Source organism: Oreochromis niloticus, linkage group LG8 (assembly GCF_001858045.2).
Source record: "Oreochromis niloticus isolate F11D_XX linkage group LG8, O_niloticus_UMD_NMBU, whole genome shotgun sequence".
NCBI lineage: Eukaryota > Metazoa > Chordata > Actinopteri > Cichliformes > Cichlidae > Oreochromis > Oreochromis niloticus.
The window spans coordinates 308,630-327,716 of NC_031973.2; the positions used below are offsets into that span (position 1 = coordinate 308,630).

The following is a 19,087-nucleotide window of genomic DNA, read 5'->3' on the forward strand; positions in this document are numbered from 1 at the left end:
ATGGATGTCATAAAAAGCAGCAGAAGATTTGTTAAAGGTTTGCAGATATTTGAAGATAGAGTTATGTTTAGTATATCAGATTTTGGCTGTAACGTCCAAGTCTGTGAACAACTGAAGGGAACGCAGACGGTGTTCAAACCATATCCAGACTATCCACGACTCCCGTGGATTTCATGTGGATTTGACTCTGAGTAAACATATTCAGAGCTAATTGAACTCTGACCAGCTGTTCCACCTCTGAGTTAATCGGCGCAGAGTTTAGAGTCAGACTCAGAAGCATGAGGTATAAGCTTCTGTAACATAGAGCAGGTTTATTGAACTTTATTGGATTTCTCATTTGTGTTTCTCTGTGGATCATAACTCGGAGATCCTGGGTTCAAATCATGAACCGATCGTTCCCGTCAAAGCGCGTAAGGACAGCACCTCCACAGTGTCATCAGTCAAATAGGTGAGTGGGCGCAGGTGAAGGGGTGGAAATATGAAATTCGTTCTCATCTTGGGAAGCACAGCAGGAATCATGTGTTGTCTGTGAAGGTTCTCAGTCATCCAGGTCATCGCAGTCTACGGAGCCTTCCAAGCTTCTCGAGCTCCTCAGACCATCAACATGTGTTCAGAAGTTTCTACAACAGATGAATGAATTTGGACTGAACTTCATTTTGATGCAACAAACTTTATTCGACTGTTTTTTTCACGTATTTCTTCACTTTATTTTAATCTTCATGCAGCAGCTTGAATTGTATTATTGCTGCGTGTGGGTCTTTGTATCTTGTAATTAGTTTGGGTTTTGCTGGGTTTTCTGTTATTTCTTTCTTTGCGTTTCTTTTCACTGCTTATTTTGTTATTTTTATAAATGTAGGATTTATTTATACTTTTTTTTTCGGTCAGTTGATTGGCCCTTTCGCTCTTTTCCACTTGTCTCTCTGGGTAATCAGGGTTCAATCCAGAGTCGCCCAGTTACCACAGTAGCAGTTTTTTTTTTTCTGGTGGAAACCAGTGAAGTCAGATAATATCAGCCTCTGATTTAGGACCTGAAATCAGGCTTTGAATAAGCTGAATACATCATGAGGAATATATTCACTCTGGTCTGTCACTCTCCTTTCCCTTTTCTGTGCAGCCTTCATGCGGCTGCTCTTCCTTCGAGGTTTGCTTGGACCGTACTTCATGCCGGAGCACAGACAGTCTTTTTAAAGCAGTGTCGTTACAGCCGGCTGTGTATGCAGACCTCTGTGACTAATGCTGTGTGTCCAGGAGGAGGGCAGCTCTTACAGTGCAGTGCTCTGTACATGCCACTGCTGTCTGTGTTTGTGAGGAGCTACTGAGGCAGATAATGGGTAGAACACAGACAGAAGGAGACTAAACAGGTAATTGAATTGAATAAAGAATGAGGTAGAGACAGAGAGGCGAGGCAGAAGAAGAAGAAATAGGAGCTAGAGGAGCAAGAGAGTTAGATTTGGACAGAAAATCACTATTAGCCTCTCATCTGAGCATCATGTAGGTTTCTGTGTTTTATTATCAAAGAATGGAGCCTGTTGTATTCATTTTTTTACTCTTTGGTTATTAATTTAGTCCCATTTGTGTGGAAGGTCAGCGGTTTCAAGCACGGAGAGAAATTCTAAACTGGTGAATTAACCAAAGAACAAGTGATTGTGATTTAAAAAATGAGAACACTTTATATTAGGCTACAAATAACCAAATTAACCAGTAATGAGATGCTTATTAACATAGATATTAGCCTTCTGGCACTTCATAAATCATCATAAACCACTTATTGCTCTGTAGCTCATAAATCTACAGTCAACTCCTGAATTTCTCCTATTTTTCACAATGAGTTTAGAAATATTTATTATGAGTGTTATTGCTCTTACGCTACTATCTGTGCCTCTTTTATTTGATATACTGGAATATTTTCAAAGAGTCTGTGCATCACTGTAGAGCCTGCACACTTACTGTGAGCCAGGCGCTGTTCAGACCCACGTAAATATTAGTGACTGTCCTAAAATTAATCATCCCCACCTCCCTGGATTACAGCGGTCTAATCTACCACTGGTGGGACACCAAGAGATTATCAAGGCCTTCCCCGAGCTGCACATGAAACATCTCACCAATGAGGAATCTGGGAGATACCTGAACCACCTCAACCATCTCCTATACAGTAGTTGGTGACTGATGGAGCTCTCCAGCCTGTCTCTGAGGGGGACCACACAACATTTGGAGGAAACTCATTCCTGCTGCCTGCATCAGCGACGTCGTTGATTCTGTCACAAACACTACCCAGAGCTTATGGCGATAGGTGAGAGGAGGAAAGCACATTGACCGGTGACTGAACCGTTTCATTTTCACCCTCTGGCTTCTTTTCAGTCGCACAGCATCCAGAACAAGAACAACAGTAAATCCATCAATCGTAGCTCCCTCCTTCCATCACTCATAAACAAGATCCAAAGGTACCTGAACTCCTCTATTTGGAAGAGCACATCATGCCCAGTGTTTTAGCCACAAAACACAAAAGTATTTGGTTGAATATTTATACTGTAGGTTCACTGAGTGGATGTACAGAGCAGAAGGGACAAAGTGTGATGTGGCACAGCCTCGTGGTTAAGATTTTGTTTCCACAGTGGAAATGAAGGAGGAAAGTCATATGTACCACCTGCCACACATTTTAGCCGGTTAAATTCAATTAGTGTTAAATACTTTGGGAAAATCACAACACTTATACAGAGAAAGCTGTTTTTCTCTGCTCGCCTCTAATCTCTTTGATATCTTCATTTCATGTCGTGAATATGCACGAAACAAGTGTGAGCAAAGAGAGAAACAAAAAAAGGGAAGGTGGAGGTGTAGAGTTAGCGGGGGAAGAAGAATGAGGTAATAAGTAGTTGCAGTGTTATCAATACGTGTCCAGCTGACCGCCCGGCGCACCGAGCTGTGGTAATTTCTCAGACGATTCATGCTTTTAGGCGGCCGTGTGAAGAGACTCGGCTTCAGAGTGGGTGTTAATCTCCGAGGCAATGCAGCCAGCGAGTTCTCCTTATCTCTCTCTGAATGTTTCACCTCAACATTACCACACAGCATCTCTGTAGAAGCAGCAAGCTGTGTATGCATGCTCTGAGGTCACAGTACAGAGAGGGAAATATATTTAACACTACCTTACATGTTGCATAAAAAGAAGTAAAGGATGTGACGGTTGGAGTTGGGTTGTGGCTTGCTGGTGCATTACCGTATTTGGTTGCTGACTTGATTAAACCCTTTGGGTCTTTTGTTAAATGTGAAAAACTTAAGAAATTGAGCTTGAATTATGGAGGTGGAATAACTAAGCAAAGAGAAATTATGTATGCAAATAGATGTGTTGTGCACCAGACATTTTTATGAGCACATAACGCCTGTAAGGGTTTGAATCTTTCAGGCAACTCAAAGCTAAACTGAATCACTCTCAGAGCAGGCTTTCTTTTTGCTCCAGAACAGACTCATACTGCCAAATATTAATGACTACAGACTGTAACGGCTCAGACCGAAGTGAGACGTCTGGCCTCACAGCTTATGGTGTTTCATGTAAATAAAGGTTTGGGGCAAAAACCTCACTGATAGCATTACTCAGAGCAGGTCACCAATGGGACGGGACCTCTGTTTGTCATGCATCGCTGTTTCTGATGGATTTGTATTGGCAGGTAGAGTGGCAGGTAATATACCTGAGCAAACCCACGGCAGCAACATGCATGTGTGGGAATCACTGCAGGACTAAATGAAATTTAAAGGCCTTGTTCTGTGTTTAAATCTACGCTGTGAGCTTGTTGTAATCCTACACCTGATGATCCAGTTCTGGATCATCCAGTTTCTATGATGATCCAGAACCATCATAGAAACCACACGTTGTGTCCATGCAGCCCATAACTATTGTGATTGGCCTCTTCAGTGCTCTTGATTGTGTTGATTGACTGATTGAGAATACTAATCATCGCCACAGTATATGGAGTGTGTGCACAAAGACGTGCACAAACGTGAGGGACAAAGGTCACAGGTAATTAACGTGTAATGAACCACACTAAATCCTGACTGTAGATCCCAGCGTCGGAGCTGCAGAAGCCTAAAACCAGCTGAACCCTAATCAGCGGCTTAAAGAACACACCTGTTTAGTTTCGTCTGTGAGTAACTGTGTGACCAATCACTTGGCAGATGGTGACTGGGCAGCCTTCTATATTCTCCACCCATGTTTCAGGTGTTTGGTTCAGTAACCTCGATAATGAATATTATCGAGCTGCTGTCCGCTCCTCATCGACTGATGATTCAGTGCTGACTCTTTCCTGAGGCTTTGAGCTCGACTGAACTTTGAAAAACACTCCGGAAGTTGTGTCATCGTTGTCAAAAGCATTTTTTTAGCTTGTTGAGACAAATGGATTTTGTCTGTGTGGGGAAAATGATTTAACACTGATTTAAAGCAATTTTAAAATCTTACCAGGATGAACTCAGTCAAAGAGTCCGACTTCATTCTCATTCTTGGCATGTTGTAGGCTTTCTGTTTGCTTCCGACACTTCCAGCTCCTTTCCATTTCCTCTGCCAACAGTAAAAGTTATTTTCCATGAGAGTGTCACAGACATATTGGCACACACATCTGAGACCTGCGGCCGTATAAGGAGACCATGCCCGACTGATCTACTCTGAACAGCTGCTTCTTTCCAAAATCCATTCATTCAGCAGTCTTTTAAAAGGTTAGTTCTTCATTTTTACATCATAGTTATTGCTTTTTAAAATTTTACATACGGTCCTGGAGGCTTGACATAGGACTTTGCAGAGCTGCGTGCATACGCATCACCAGTGTGGAACAGCTGGTAACTGTTTGTGTTGCATGTCCTTTTGCTTTGGCCCAGCAACAAACACACACGAGGCAGAAAACTTTGTTTTCTTATTTGTTTTTTGTGATTCTTGCCCTTTTTGGTGATCTCTGCTTCCCTCCCCTCCCTTCCCTGTTTAAGACAACTTTTGAGAAAGTTAAAGCTCCAGCAACACTTGCAGTATAAAGAACAACTTTATTGCTTTGACCCACAGGTTTCAGCTTGCTGCCTTCACTGAGGTCATCAAAGCCAGCTTTTCAAACAGCATCAACCTCGAGCTCCACATGGTTGGCGTTTTGGAGGACTGCACACAAGTGTGTCTTCCTGCAGTTCTCTCTCCACGGCCAAAGAACAAACAGACACCATAAATCCACCCTAAGTAACATGTTATTCAGACAATAACTGCAAAAGATTCGTGTTCTTCAATGAAACCATTAATGTTCTTCCTGACGGGGAAATCAAATATGCCACCACATACCATAAACTCAAAGGAATTTTAAATATATCGACATTTTTCTCTTCTTTTCTCCTGGTGCCAATCAGCTATGATCAAATAACTGAACAATGGACCTTTTTTTTGCTTATTTCAGCTCCATATTTTATTCTTAAACTTTGCTAGAGTAGCTTTGCATGTTTCACACGTCAAATTAGTCCTTGTGAGTCTTACAACTAGTTTTTGTGCATTTTATGTGAAACCAACTTGTTTAGCTACTCTGCCTGAAATGAGTTACAGACTCCCGTCTGTCAGCAGAATCCTCTTCTTTCCTCAGAAACTACTTAAAGGTGCAGATGACAAGCTCGCTCTACCTCTCTCTCAGTTTCAGTGTGGTAAATGTCCTGCTTTCAAACGGATACAAGCAGGGTCTGAAATTCACACAGGTCAACATGAATATTATAAAAATGGTATGTCATCAGGACCAGCCCCCTTTCCTCTTCCTCCTCGCTGTTCCTCTGCACTTCCTGATTCACTAGCTTCCGCCCATCCTCTCTTTTTTTTTCTTCTTCACTCCTCAAATACTCCTTCCACCTTTTTTTTTTTAGCACACTCTTCACTTGTCAGTACGTTTCCTTCTCTATCCTGAATCAACCCAACCTGCTGCACATCCTTTCCAGCTTGTCCAGCCAATCACTACAAGTTCTGTGGTGTCCAGCTTCACACACAACTGACTAAAAACATTTTCTTTCCTTGTCAGCAGGCAGGACAGCAGGGGCTCATTAGGTCAGAGTCATATCTTGTCCTTGTATGTGGCAGATGATGTGGAGGCCCTGTGACAGAGTGGTGATGGGTGCAGCTGTACCGACCTCTCGTGTAGAAGTGTTCACATTTTCTCAGCCTGAAGTCTGTTCACTTTGGTCAACCCAGTCTGCTGTTCTTTACCACACCAGCACCGTTTTCATTCATCATCTAAACCATTCACCAGATTTGTCTCTGAATATTAGAGTCAAGTTGAAGGATCACAGTTCTGATATGGAGGAGATCTGGTACCCATCGCAGAGGCACAGCAACGAGGTGACAGACACGACTTGTTCATATGTATTTATTTTTTTTTACTTTGCTCTGATACCAGGAGGTGCTGCTGCCTCTTTCCTTATCCAAATACAGCAACATTAATGATTAAATGAATTAGTCTCTGCAGTCACGACTCTATGTTAGATGACTGCAAATTGGCACAGAGTGTGTCTGTATAATTACACTGTAAAATATAACTTGTTGTTTCAACTTAAAAATATGAGGTAAAGGGCTGCCTTAAAATTTTAAGTTAAGTCAAGAAATAGAGTTTGTTCTTATAACACAACCAATTGTTATCTTAATGAAAAATCACATGTTGTCTAAACTTTCGTCTTAGTTTAGTTGACTGAGATTTGTTAGTCAGTTCAACTCCTTTAATTGTCATCTTTACTTGGGAAAACCCTTTCAGCTAAATTAAAATAATCTATTGTTTAAATTCTTGTCCTAGTTCAGTTGACTTGGGTTTTTTAGTTAATTCAAATACTTAAGTAGTTCTTTTAACTTAGGAATCTATTTTAGCTTAACTAACATAATCTGTTAGCTAAGTTGATTTAAGTTTATTAATTAACTGAGCTCCTTAAGGTAGCTGAGTGAACTTGTAAATCAGTTTCATTTTAATTATCAGAGTTGATTGACTGGATGTAAAGAAAAATGTGTATTAAACATCTTAAGTTTTGTTTTGTTTTTTAAGCTTTCTAACATCCATTTCAGCAAAACTACCTGTTAAGTTTATCTTAGATCTCAGGTTTAAATATCTACATTCCTTTAAATAAATTTTCTGTTGTTTACAGAAAAAAAAATAAAAACCCACAGATTCCATTAAAGTCTATCTGATCATTTCATACAAGTATAGTACATAAGTTTGTTTTAAGAACATGACAAGACAATTACTCATGAGCGCCCAACATTCACCATTTATTGTGCCATCTTAGTCATCTGAGAAACAGAAAAATCAGTGACGTAGCTCATCTTTCTCACAATCCATCAAAACTCAAAGGCTGCTCCCTGTGAAACAATAAATTTGAACTTGGTCTTGAGCCCAGTTTGGGTGAAGATTAAATTCTGACCAATACTCTAGGAGCAGTAGTGATTCTTGTGAAGTAACAACATAAAGTCTGCATTAATGTAATGTATCAACGGGACACTTGATATTTTAGAAAAGTTATTCTTTACATTTGCAAAATTTTTAAACTTCATTGTGCTCAGTCACACCTGTTAGCATAAAACTTGAAATATTAAAATAGTACAAAACCTTTGATAAGTGACAGTAAAGATCAGTTTATAACAACTAAGACATCAAACTCTTGTATTTGTCTTCGTTTACAATTGCAACAAATTCCACAGAACCAATATCTCTGAAAATGAGTGCATGCTTCTGAAACATTTGATAAGATGGATATTTCAGAAACATCAGTTTGAGTCTGCTCAATTGCAAAACAAAGGAAAAACTACTGACTTGCATGAGATAAGCATCTGCAGAGTCCACCATTATATTGTTGTTCACATAAGTTTCTTAAACCATGAACTAATGAGTAATTGTCTAATCTGGAATGTAAAGTGTAGTCATTTAGTGACATACAAAAGTGAGAATGAGAACTTGCAAGAATAAAAAAACAAACAGTAAAATAAAAACTGTCCTTAACACTAAGGCAATTGTATGCTGTGAGCATACAATTACAGTTCTGCATGGCTTTCTGCAAGAGTCTGTTTCTTAGACCATGCACTAGTGAGATGCACTGCCTTCCACCAATGTTCATTAGGATGTTCTGAATGGCTTCAAAGATGTCCTTAAGTTCCTTTGGATAGTGTATGTTGAGGGCAAAAAGAAGGCCCATCAGCATGGAAATGGCACTTGAGACATCCGTCAGATTAGACAGGATTACTGCCGCCTCAAGGACAACCAACACATCGATGATGTCTTCTTCTTTCACCATCGCAATGCCAACTTTCATCCTCTTAGAAAACGTGTCGGCTATAAAAGGGTTCAAAGACAAAAAAAAAAAAAAAAAATTACACAATTACAATTACACAATATCCCTTGTGCTTAACAATTCATGTCTTTCCAAAGAAGAGCCATACTGATGCTTTGGATGATGGTGATTGGCTTTGGGTAACACTTATTAGTTGTTAAAGTTTTTTCAGAATGAGATATGCACCCCCATGTTACAAATCCATTTCTTGCTTTAAACAAAGACCATGTTCATAAATAACTGAGCATGTCTTCAATTGCAGAATTCAAACAAAATTTTCAATTTAAATGGTAAATGGCCTGTATTTGTATAGCGCTTTACTAGTCCCCTAAGGACTCCAAAGCGCTTTACACATTCAGTCATTCACACACATGGGTGGATGACTGAATCGTGACTCAAGAGTTGACAGTTCGTCTTATAATCGGAAGGTTGCCGGTTCGAGCCCCGGCTCCGACAGTTTCAGTCGTTGTGTCCTTGGGCAAGACACTTCACCTGTTGCCTACTGGTGGTGGTCAGAGGGCCCGGTAGTGCCAGTGTCCGGCAGCCTCGCTTCTGTCAGTGCGCCCCAGGGCGGCTGTGGCTACAATGTAGCTTGCCATCACCAGTGTGTGAATTTAAATCTACTTATGCTAAATATTGGCTGTGCTCTAAACCAAATCTGGCTGAGAATACATGAAATGTGCAAACTGCAGCTACACTACAGGATCAGATTATGGCTCCATAGACAATGCTTCTTTAATCAGTTTATTGATTAAAGTTTATTTTTCCCCCTATATTAACAGCATGAAAAAAGAGCATATAGACATGGCTGAACAGGTTGCATAATTGGCACTGAATATCAACATCCACCTTTACCCAGCTGCCCAATGACTCTCGGCCAGTAACCTTTAATTGCTTACCCAGTCTACACAGTCTCTTTTCCAGGGTCCAAGACATTTCACCAAAGTATTGCCCCCCACAGCTGTAGCAGCCACTGCAGCCCCTTAAATATCCTAATATCTCTGCCATTACAATATACAATGTGAGAAATCAAACGTAAAGCTGAAGTGAACAGTACAGCAGCGAAATGTCAAAGACCCTGGTGAAGACATGAATAAACACAAGACACTAATAATATCAATGCTAGCTTGCCAGTTAGTTACTCTGAAACCTAGACCAAATCCAGTGTCAAAGATCTTGTAATAATACATTTGGTGAGGAAAAAGTACACATGTTATCATGTGGCATCTATTGTTTCATAGATGCCATATGTTTCATTTAAAATCCACTGTGGTGCTGTCATTATTAAATTTACTAAAAGAAACAATGCTAACCTTCACAGTCTTGAAAGTGTGTGAGGGATCTTCCTTTAGAAAATGAGGTCCTCTGTCCTCTTCCTTTGTGTAGGGCTCTGGTCAAAGAAGTCAAAAACAAAACCAAAACATTTTTTAAACAGTGTTTATAAAGCATGTAGACAGCTCCAAATTCACAGCTTTTTGATACATAATTCCATCAATATATGATTATCATTGGAGATTTTGAATCAGGCTTATCAGGACATTCAAGTAGAATATGATATCCAACCTACCACCAATATACATAGATTCTGTAAAAGTTACCACACTAAATGTCCGGTTGTGAAATATGATGACAGACTTTACTTATCAGCTTTCTTTCAATGAGTTCATCAGTTGAACTGGATAACCTAAAACTTAAACAAAGGATTAGATTTCGCAGTTGAACACTTACATCATCACCGAAGCATCTTATGAGCCTAGTTAGCCCTCCTATGCCGCTCTTGATTTTGTACAGCTCCACGAACCTCTCCATAATGGTCAAGCACAGCAAAAAGGAACCCTTTCAGGTCAACAGATGTAAGACGGGCAAATTCTGCTTCAACCTGAGCAATAGAAGAAGAGGGGTGGAGAGTACAGGCAGAATAAAAAAAAGATTCTTTGAGACCCAAATTTAAGCAAACAGTCATCTGAGGCCCATTAGAGAAAACACAAACACACAAAAGCAAACAAACAAAAAGATGCACTTTACCTGCCGTTCAGCAAACAAGGAAGTTCACAGAACAATAAGCTCTGTCTCGAAATCTTTTAAAGTAGAATGATTGTGAAAATGACTTATGTGATGTAAAACTTTAGTAAACGTGCGATTAAAAGAACACTGAGTAAAAGGACAAGTAACAATTTCCTTATTCCTCAGATGTTTACCTTGTGAGCAATACTGTTTTAGTCCAACTGCCTCATTAAAGTTACACAACAGGCTTTTTACATTAAAGCCAGCAAGTCCATTACATACTCCCTTTTTAGATCTGAAATACTGTGCACATTCTGTGTATATGTAGTGGACAGCAATTTACCCCCAAAAAGTGCAAAGTTTGCAAGTCCACCTCATTTAAATGACAAAGACAGATGTGATCATCTAGACCTGTGAAAATAAATTAATGACAAACTTGCAGTTATGGATGTTATTACAACCACAAGAACCTAAACAGTCTGCTCCATTGCTTTTGTTAATGAATCATTTGTTGGTAGCACGTCTGAATATTTAGTTTATGCCACCTGCATGTGATCATCAATAGTGCCATATTACTTCTTAAGAAGTACCCTGACACTACAATCTTTATATCATTTGTTCTACAGAGCTATTAAGTTACAATATAATCTGTGGTGTTTCCAGTATGACAAAATGCACAAATTGTAACTTACCATTTGACTCCACTGACAAAAATAAATCCCCAGCATCAAGTTTGGCTTCACAGACCTAAAATAAGTAAAATAAAAATATATGTTATAATTATATTGTTTTCGCCATTTATTCATGTTTGCTAATTTTCTGACATATAAACAATATTAGTTTTGTTACAATACAGAGAATGCAGTTTAATTAAAAGGTAAATTATGCAAAAAAAAAAAAAACCTTCTGCAGTATACCATGCCAAAAATCAGTGTCTCTGATGCCAATTATTTTATCACTACAGCTCTTTTAGTATGGAAACTCACACAATCTAGTCATACTAGTCACAAGAGTTCAAAAATAAGTTAAAATGGTGAGCTGTTGTTAAGCATAAAGCATTTCAGGGTAACAAATAACTGCACAATAGAATTAAAGCAAAAAATAAACACACTGGAGGACTATCTGATAAAAACTAATATAATGCTGGTTTGTAGACCATATTTTGTCTCAGTCCTCAGTGCACTCTTGCAGCTTAGCATGCAGCAGTTAATAACAACTTAAGTGATTACATAGGGGTAAACAGATGACAACAAGCATCGGAGTCCTGCCAAAAAGTTCTTTTTGAACCCAGTCAGTTATTGGAAATATTCCCAAAATGAACTTCCACCAAAATACAACAGCCTGTGAACTTGAAAGAAATTTACAAGTACAGAGACAATATGAAATAAGCTTTATTAATTAGCTGAGTTAGCTTGCTAATATCGCAACAGTGGTTGAGTGCACAACCTTAAAGCTAGCGGCACAATACTTGTGATTTGGTCAGTGCCACATTAAACCCATAAAAAAGGCCATGTGTCAGTTTATTAGGTCAAGTTTGGTCATGACACACAAGCTGGACCTTGTCGGCTAAAGTTACATTAGCTAAAGCAAACATTTCGGTAAAAGAGAAAAACACACATCATGCCATAAATTCAAAACATGTTCCAACTTTTGTAGCTCTCTTTCCTTATAGTTATAACCAATGTTACTCACCTTGAAAGCATATTCCAAAGAAGACGATTAGAAAACGTCCAAGTAAAGTGAGCATGTCGTTAACCGCCAATTCCCCATGATGCACCTCGGTAGGAGTCATGTGAGGCAGTTTTGAATCCTGCTGTGCTCAACTTACCCACATTGTCAAGTTCACATAAGTTTCTGATTTAGCTGGACATGAGTTTTCAAGTTAGCTTTTTTTGGTGTAATTGGGACGTTTTTAACTTGTAATTCTATGTTATAACAACAACTTCAGTCATCTATCGTCAAACTGATATAGAATAATATGTTGAAATAACAAACATCTAGAATTACATTTTACAGTGTACCTTTACCATCTTCTTTCTTCTTGTTCAACAGGGTTTAATACTGAACAGGAGAAAAGGAACAAGGATACTTTTTTTCCACTGAATAATTTTATTTTATCTGTTTTCCTCAAAGCAAATTAAAAAATATGAGACAAGAAACTTTAATAAATGAATGTCTGGCACAAAGGAAAAGCACAACTTATTTTTAATATTAATGAGTTTTATTAGTGTTTGAGTAGATTTGTGATAAAGATGAAAATGCTCTAATATATTCTGTGGCTCAGACTGATTATGTGGAAAATCTGAGCCAAGAGACTGCGTAAAACAGAAAAACATCTTAAACCGCCGTTTTTGTGATATTAGACAGCAATATGCATAAAGGCGCATTAAAATTTCAGCAGCTTGTTTCCCACATGAGGAAAAAACCCATATTATAATATACAGAGATTATTCAGTGTTGTCCATAATGACAAATATATTTGTTGCTCGTGGTTTTCTCTTGAGGTTAGGGGTGAAAAAACAAAACGTTAAGCCTGCACCAGGATAAAGCCACAGCTAACGTTCTCCTTTAGTCAAATGTGCCATAGCAGCACATCCTGATGGATGTAGCAATCTGCACGCTGTCAAATCAAGACTGTTTTGTGTGAAAGTCTTGGGCTCTTCCTCATTTTACAAAAATATTTTGATAAGAAAATCGAAACTGAAATATTCAAACATGCATAAAAATACAGTGCGCAAGGCAAACACAGAGGTTGTTCAATTCTTATGAGCTTAAAAGTGAATATTTAGTATGACCACCTTTATTCTTCAGCACAGCCTGAACCCTCTGAGGCAGCTTTCTTGTAAGTTTTAAGGAATAGTTCTCCAGACTTCTTGAAGGTCCTTCAAAGCTCTTCTTTGCATGTTTGTGCTTTTGTTCTGTTCTCAGTCAAGATGATCCCACACTGCTTCAGTAATGTTGAGGCCCAGGCTCTGGGGATGCCTATCCATGACTAATAATGTGGCAAACCTCAACTTTTCTGTTTGCCCTCCTCTCGACAGCCACCCTGAGGCCGGTTGTGTGAGACTGATTTTGGAGAAGACTAGATAAATCAGCTGAAGGTCTAGATTCGTCTCGCAGGTCTTTGCTGTTCACCTGCTGGAGATCTGCAGCTGAGGGAAGTTTTCACTGATTCTTTTCTTTGCTGCATGTTTTTCGGTGTAAAGTAAATTCTCTGCTGGGGGAAATGTGCAGCTTCTGTAAACTTTACCTTAATAAAACCACTGAATGAAGCACGCCAACCCTCCCTGAGCCTGCTTCTGCCGGAGGTTTCTTCCTCTTAAAAGGAAGTTTTTTCTTCCCACTGTCGCCAAAGTGCTTGCTCATAGGGGGTCATATGATTGTTGGGTTTTTCTCTGTATGTATTATTGTAGGTCTACCTTACCTACCTATCTACCTTTATGTGGTGCTGTATATATAAAATTGAACTGAAACTAAACAATTGCAAACTAGTCGTGCATGTTTTGCGCCAGGCTGCTAGCAACAAAGTGCTCAAAGGTATAATATAAAACTGCTTCTTTGTCTGTTATGCATAGACACAACACTTCTTCCTCCCTTAAGTTAATGCCATTTTTATGCTTGAATGATTCATACGTCAGAGTTAACGAACGAAACAAACAATCCTCTGCAAGTGGTCGAGCACAAGGACTGGACTGAAAATGAGTGAAACAGCAGCCAAAGCCCAAAGAAGAACTCTGAAGAAACTTCACGTTTTTTTGCTCAAGAGCACTTTAAAAACAAGATAGATTGACTGCTTGAAGGCAAACTTTAAAGAAATGAGGGATGGCTCAAGACTTTTGCACTTTGGCTGATTTCCCTTTGAAGGCACTCTCTCGTAGTGAACCAAATTTATTTCATGATCGCTCCACAAAAATCCTGTTCTGACCACTCACCAGATTTACGTCACTAAAATTTTGTCCACCTTCCAAAAATGGAAATCAAATTGAAGGATCGCGTTTTAACACACGCCCACTGCAGAGGCACAACTACGAGCGGGCGTAACCCGACTTCTACTGAGAGACGTGAGGACCTTGAAGCTCTCACATCACGTTTGACTCTATACAAGACTAAAACTTGCCAATTATGTCAAAAACCAAAGACGTGTATCCATTTAAAGACTCAGTTACTTTTCCTCCAAAGTGTTTTCCCGTTGACATTTCATGGTATCGAACTTTGAATCAGAAAGTGTTGTAAAGGCTCACCTTTTAGCACATTCACTTCACCAGATGCACCTTGTTTCTTTTCCTCACCTTTAATTGGGTGTGGTGCTTGGCCTTAATTGCACTCACCTGTCACTCATTATATAAGGACTGCACTCACCTACCCCTCACTCTTCCTTCACTCCCACATGAGGCGGCAGCTGAGGTGAGTTTCTCTTTGAGTCTCCTGAGTTTATGTATTACTTTGAGTTACTTAAATCATACTTTATTTCCTTTCAGAGATAGCAGTCCATGTGTGTCTTTCCTTCTTTGCTTTATTGAGTTGAGAATAAAAGGAGAACCCTGTGAATGATTAGATGACTGCTTATTCTCATTCTGATCGGATGAGCCCATGATGCTGATTATCTAAACCCTGAACCTTCCTTCCTCCAAAACAGAAAGAAAAGGTGAAACGAAATGAATGGCTGAGGCAGAGGCTTTTGATTTCCTCTAATTTACATTATCAGCTAATTCTAATTTTGTTCTTTAACTGATGTTAAACAGATTTAAGAAAAAACCTTGTTCTTGGTTGTGTCAATGAAATTCAGCTCAGAAAAGCTTTTTCTTTTTTTAATAAATCCTTTTTTCTCCTGAAGAAGGATGTCAGAGTCCAGCTGCTGTTTCAATTTGGTTTTGATTTACTGTGCAGAGCTAACAAAGACATGCAGCTGAAGTACTCTGAAGGAGAGATGCAGGGAGGCACAGACAATAGACGAACGGTCTGTGCAGCTCACAAAAGCAGCGAGGAACAGATCGAACATACCGAACTCTCCTTACCCGAGCTGAGTGGGTGCAGTCTTCAGCCCTGAGCGTCTCATCTTATTATCTGCCCTCGTAGCAAATGTGGCTCAAGTGTCGGAGCGGCCTGTGTACCAGCCGGAAGGTCAGCAGATCAATTCCCGGCCGCTCCAGTCTGCATGTCAAAGTAACCTCAGGCTGCTGAACATTCAGTGTGTAAATATTAGAAAAGCACATAGGTAAGTGCTGCATGAATACGTGTGCAGCTAGGCGAATGTTTCCCACAGCTGGAGATGTCCACCACTCCACTGGTGCAACGTGATGGACAGTGTTCCCTGGCAGCGCTGAATCACAGCTGTCTGTTCAGCTTTAGGACACTTCAGTTTATTTGTGGGGGAAAACATTCAGAGAGCTGCAGGAGAAGCTATTTGGTTGTTTACTGTGTTTTATTCAATTTCTCTCTCTTTCCTGATCAAAGAGGCAAAGTTAGACTTTTTATTTTAGTCAGAAATCCTTTAACAAATACTTACATGCATCTCTGCATTTGGAACTTTTCCATTATTTTAGTGACTATTCTGCATTTTCAGGAAAGCGTAAGATGCCAAAGAGGAATCGTTCAGTCTCATGGGACGCTGATCCAGCTCGTGATCCTCTGCATGTCATGTTTTCTCTGGTTGTGTATTTTTGATCATCGTTATTAAGCCTTCTGTTCTGCTGTTATGTTTACATTCATGGTGCTGATGATGATCCTGTTTTCTGTCTCTGTGTAGAGTTCATATGTTAGTTGGTCTGTTAGTTATTTCCTGTCTTATTTTCTTATTATTCTCTTGTGCTTTGTATTTTTATAGTTCTGCTTCAGCTCTTCTCCCACCTGTCTCCTGATCCGTCGTTATCCCATGTGTACATAATGTCTCAGTTCCCTTTGTTGGGTTCTCCCTCATAGTGTTCCTCCTTGTTCTGTGTTCTCCAAGAAGATTTGTGGTTTGAATCTTGTTTTTATTTTTCATATCCTGTACAGATTTTCTACTGAGTTCCAAGAAAAAAATCTGTAAAGGAATAACCTGTTTTATGTGCACTGTATGAATATAGCATGGTGAAATATATCACTTTATTACAACACTTCTGTCAGTTGTTTTCACACCGTTATATTTTGCCATAAATGACTGTTTCCCTGTTTTATATTCTGATCAGTATGAAGAAACGTCCCCACAGACCTCAGTTGCATGAAAAGTCGAACAAAAAGCTGACAGCGTGTAGCCAATCAGCAGCTGAGCCCTGTCTATTACAGTTTGCTCACCAGCACGGCCCTGCATTCCCAAAATCACTTGTTTCCTCGTTACAGTCCAACTGTTTCAGAGCCCAGAACAAGTTACAGCTGCAGCTCAAGGTTCTCCTGGAGCTCAGCATCCTCTCTCAGACAGTCTGCACTGCTTTTAAATAATTATTCTCCTGTCTTCTCATTATGACCTCTGCTGAGTCACCACACGTTTACAGACATGAATAAATCTCCCGTCTTCTGTGTTTGTTTGGTTTCAGAGTTAAAATGTAACGAGCTGTCGATTATATCCAACATCAGGCTGCGTTTTGTCTTTCGCTTGGAGAAGTAAAGACATAAACCACCTCAGGGATTCATTCATTCATCTTCAATCATAAGCTGTCAGACTGTAACAGCTTAAATGTGTTTGAGAAAGATTACTGCGCATGTTCGAAGCTTTCTGCACTTCCACTTATGCTCTGGGTGACTTTTAGGAATAATCTAAGATAATAACATATCTGCAAACACAGCGGAGTCTGCTGGCAGTTCATGAAATATTTATTATTTATTGTTGTCATGTCCCTCTGCCACGGTCCCTCCCTGCTTCTCCTGCTTTCTTTCCTCTTTATGTATGTCTCTCTCCCTCGCATTCCCCTCGTGTGTGTGTGTGTGTGTGTGTTAGACTTACCATTGCTGTGACCTCCTTTTGGAGGCTCCTGATTGATCTCAACGGCTCCCTTGCAGAGACTCCTGCTCATCATGAAAGGACGTCTCTTTTGGCCACTTATCACGTTTCAGCTCCCCGTCTTGGGAACCTGACCTCTGAACATACCTCGGCTGCCACCACATACGTACCGATTTCTGCCCACGAACATGAAATCATATTTTCAGGTAGCTACACACTTCCATTTCCACGTTCACAGCAGAGTGTCGTATTGTTAGCTTTTTTATGCATCATTAATTTCCGGAATGATATTAGTTATCTGTAATTTAATGCATCTTGTGTTGTCATCAGTTTTGTCTGTAAGGTTGTCGATGTTTAAGCAGTAGTGTGACTTGTGCACAGGTATTTGGAATTAGAGCCAGGAGAAAGCCACGTGTGGTTGCTGGTTCTGAGGTCACGTTGTGTTTTTATCCATTTCTGCACTGTTTTCATGAGCTCATTTTTAATCATCTCTCAGTCATGCGCTCAATTTTTGTGGGTCTTTAAGGTTTAGGTGATAAATGAAGTGGTAAAAGTTTTGACCTCAGTTTGAAATGACAAGTGGCCTTTTGTGGAAGATCGTGGTTTTGGTTAACGTACAATAGTTGCCACTTCCTTTAAGGCTATTTTCTTGGTTGCCATGGTGATCTGGATAAAAATGTGTTGTAAGCATATTTTACATATATTATAAGCCATTACTTTCAAAGTTCTGCTGACTGTTAAGGAAAAATATGGCAATTCTTGTCCATCATAGCCAAACATCAGACAAGAAGGTCCAGCAACATTTCCTTAAGATTACTTAGCAAAAAAGTTTTAACTTTATGAATTTATTTTAAAAAGGTACACAACTTACTGGTTCTATAAAAAAGAAACAAAAGATTCTGAACCTCGTTTAGCAGTTTCAAAGTCACGGTGCTGATGGCGTCAGAGTGAATATTTGGTGTATAAATCTTTGCAGCCTGCACTGGTCAGCACACCATACAAAGGAAGAGCCAAGCATCCAGTTACATTTGCTTGCCGGGTTGAGTAGAGCAAACGTAGCGAGTAGTCCTAGCAGAGCGCCTCGTCTTGTTTTCCACAGTTCGCTCTCGAGGGAAAAGAGCTTCTTTAAAGTGCAAAACATTTCTGACTGAAGTGTAAGCTCGCTGGCCTCTGATTCTTGGCTTTCCAAAAATAGATGAGCACGTCACTAAAATGAAAGCAATATTGTTTATTTGAGGTTTTATTTTTAATCCATGAAAAAGCTTCTCAGTAACAGTGACAGGAGTATTTATAGTTACGCCCAAGCCTTACTGCAGTCAGCCTCAGACAGCCATCTCACTGCTGATGGATGCCATCTGATCTGTCTCCTGCCCCCCGTGGCTCAGCCTAATCTGCACAACATTATTGCTTTGTTTGGAAAGTTGATTACAGCTCCTCCGCTGGTGGTTGAAGAACAATGTGGTGCAGTCGGTCGGCAGCCAAATGATCCTCTGAGTCTCTTTAGAAACTAACATGCATCTTTATCTTACTACACTTCATTCGGTGCATCCATTTCATCCATTGTTGCCTCCTTGTCTGCTTCATATCACTTAAATTGAGCCTTTAGTATTGATATTAAATCCATGAGCCTGATGAAGCCCTGAACATCTGACCAGTGCGATGAAGGAAATGTATGGAAACTGGTGAACTGGGAGAGGGATTAAATCCATTTTTCACTTTTACAATCTCATTGTTAAGAGTTTACTGAGGTTATGTAATCTCATAGAACTGTTAACTCCTTATACCTTTTGTTCTGATCCATAAGACACATCCCTGATTACAAAATACAGCGAAACAATGATGAGCTCAGACATCTCAGATTACAGT

General features: G+C 39.7%; 1 long non-coding RNA gene across 3 annotated transcripts; it reads left to right on the forward strand.

The window, feature by feature from the left end:
- Positions 1 to 14,524: 14,524 nt before the first annotated feature.
- On the forward strand, positions 14,525 to 16,563 carry LOC102080796 (uncharacterized). Of its 3 annotated transcripts, XR_003221457.1 has the most exons (5): positions 14,525 to 14,709; positions 14,784 to 14,950; positions 15,193 to 15,520; positions 15,869 to 15,954; positions 16,130 to 16,563. It is a non-coding gene; the product is annotated as an uncharacterized LOC102080796 (long non-coding RNA). The 3 variants fall into 3 exon arrangements; XR_003221456.1 differs by having other exon boundaries at positions 14,527 to 14,709; positions 15,869 to 16,563; XR_003221458.1 differs by lacking the exon at positions 14,784 to 14,950 and having other exon boundaries at positions 14,529 to 14,709; positions 15,869 to 16,563.
- The last annotated feature ends 2,524 nt before the right edge of the window (positions 16,564 to 19,087 follow it).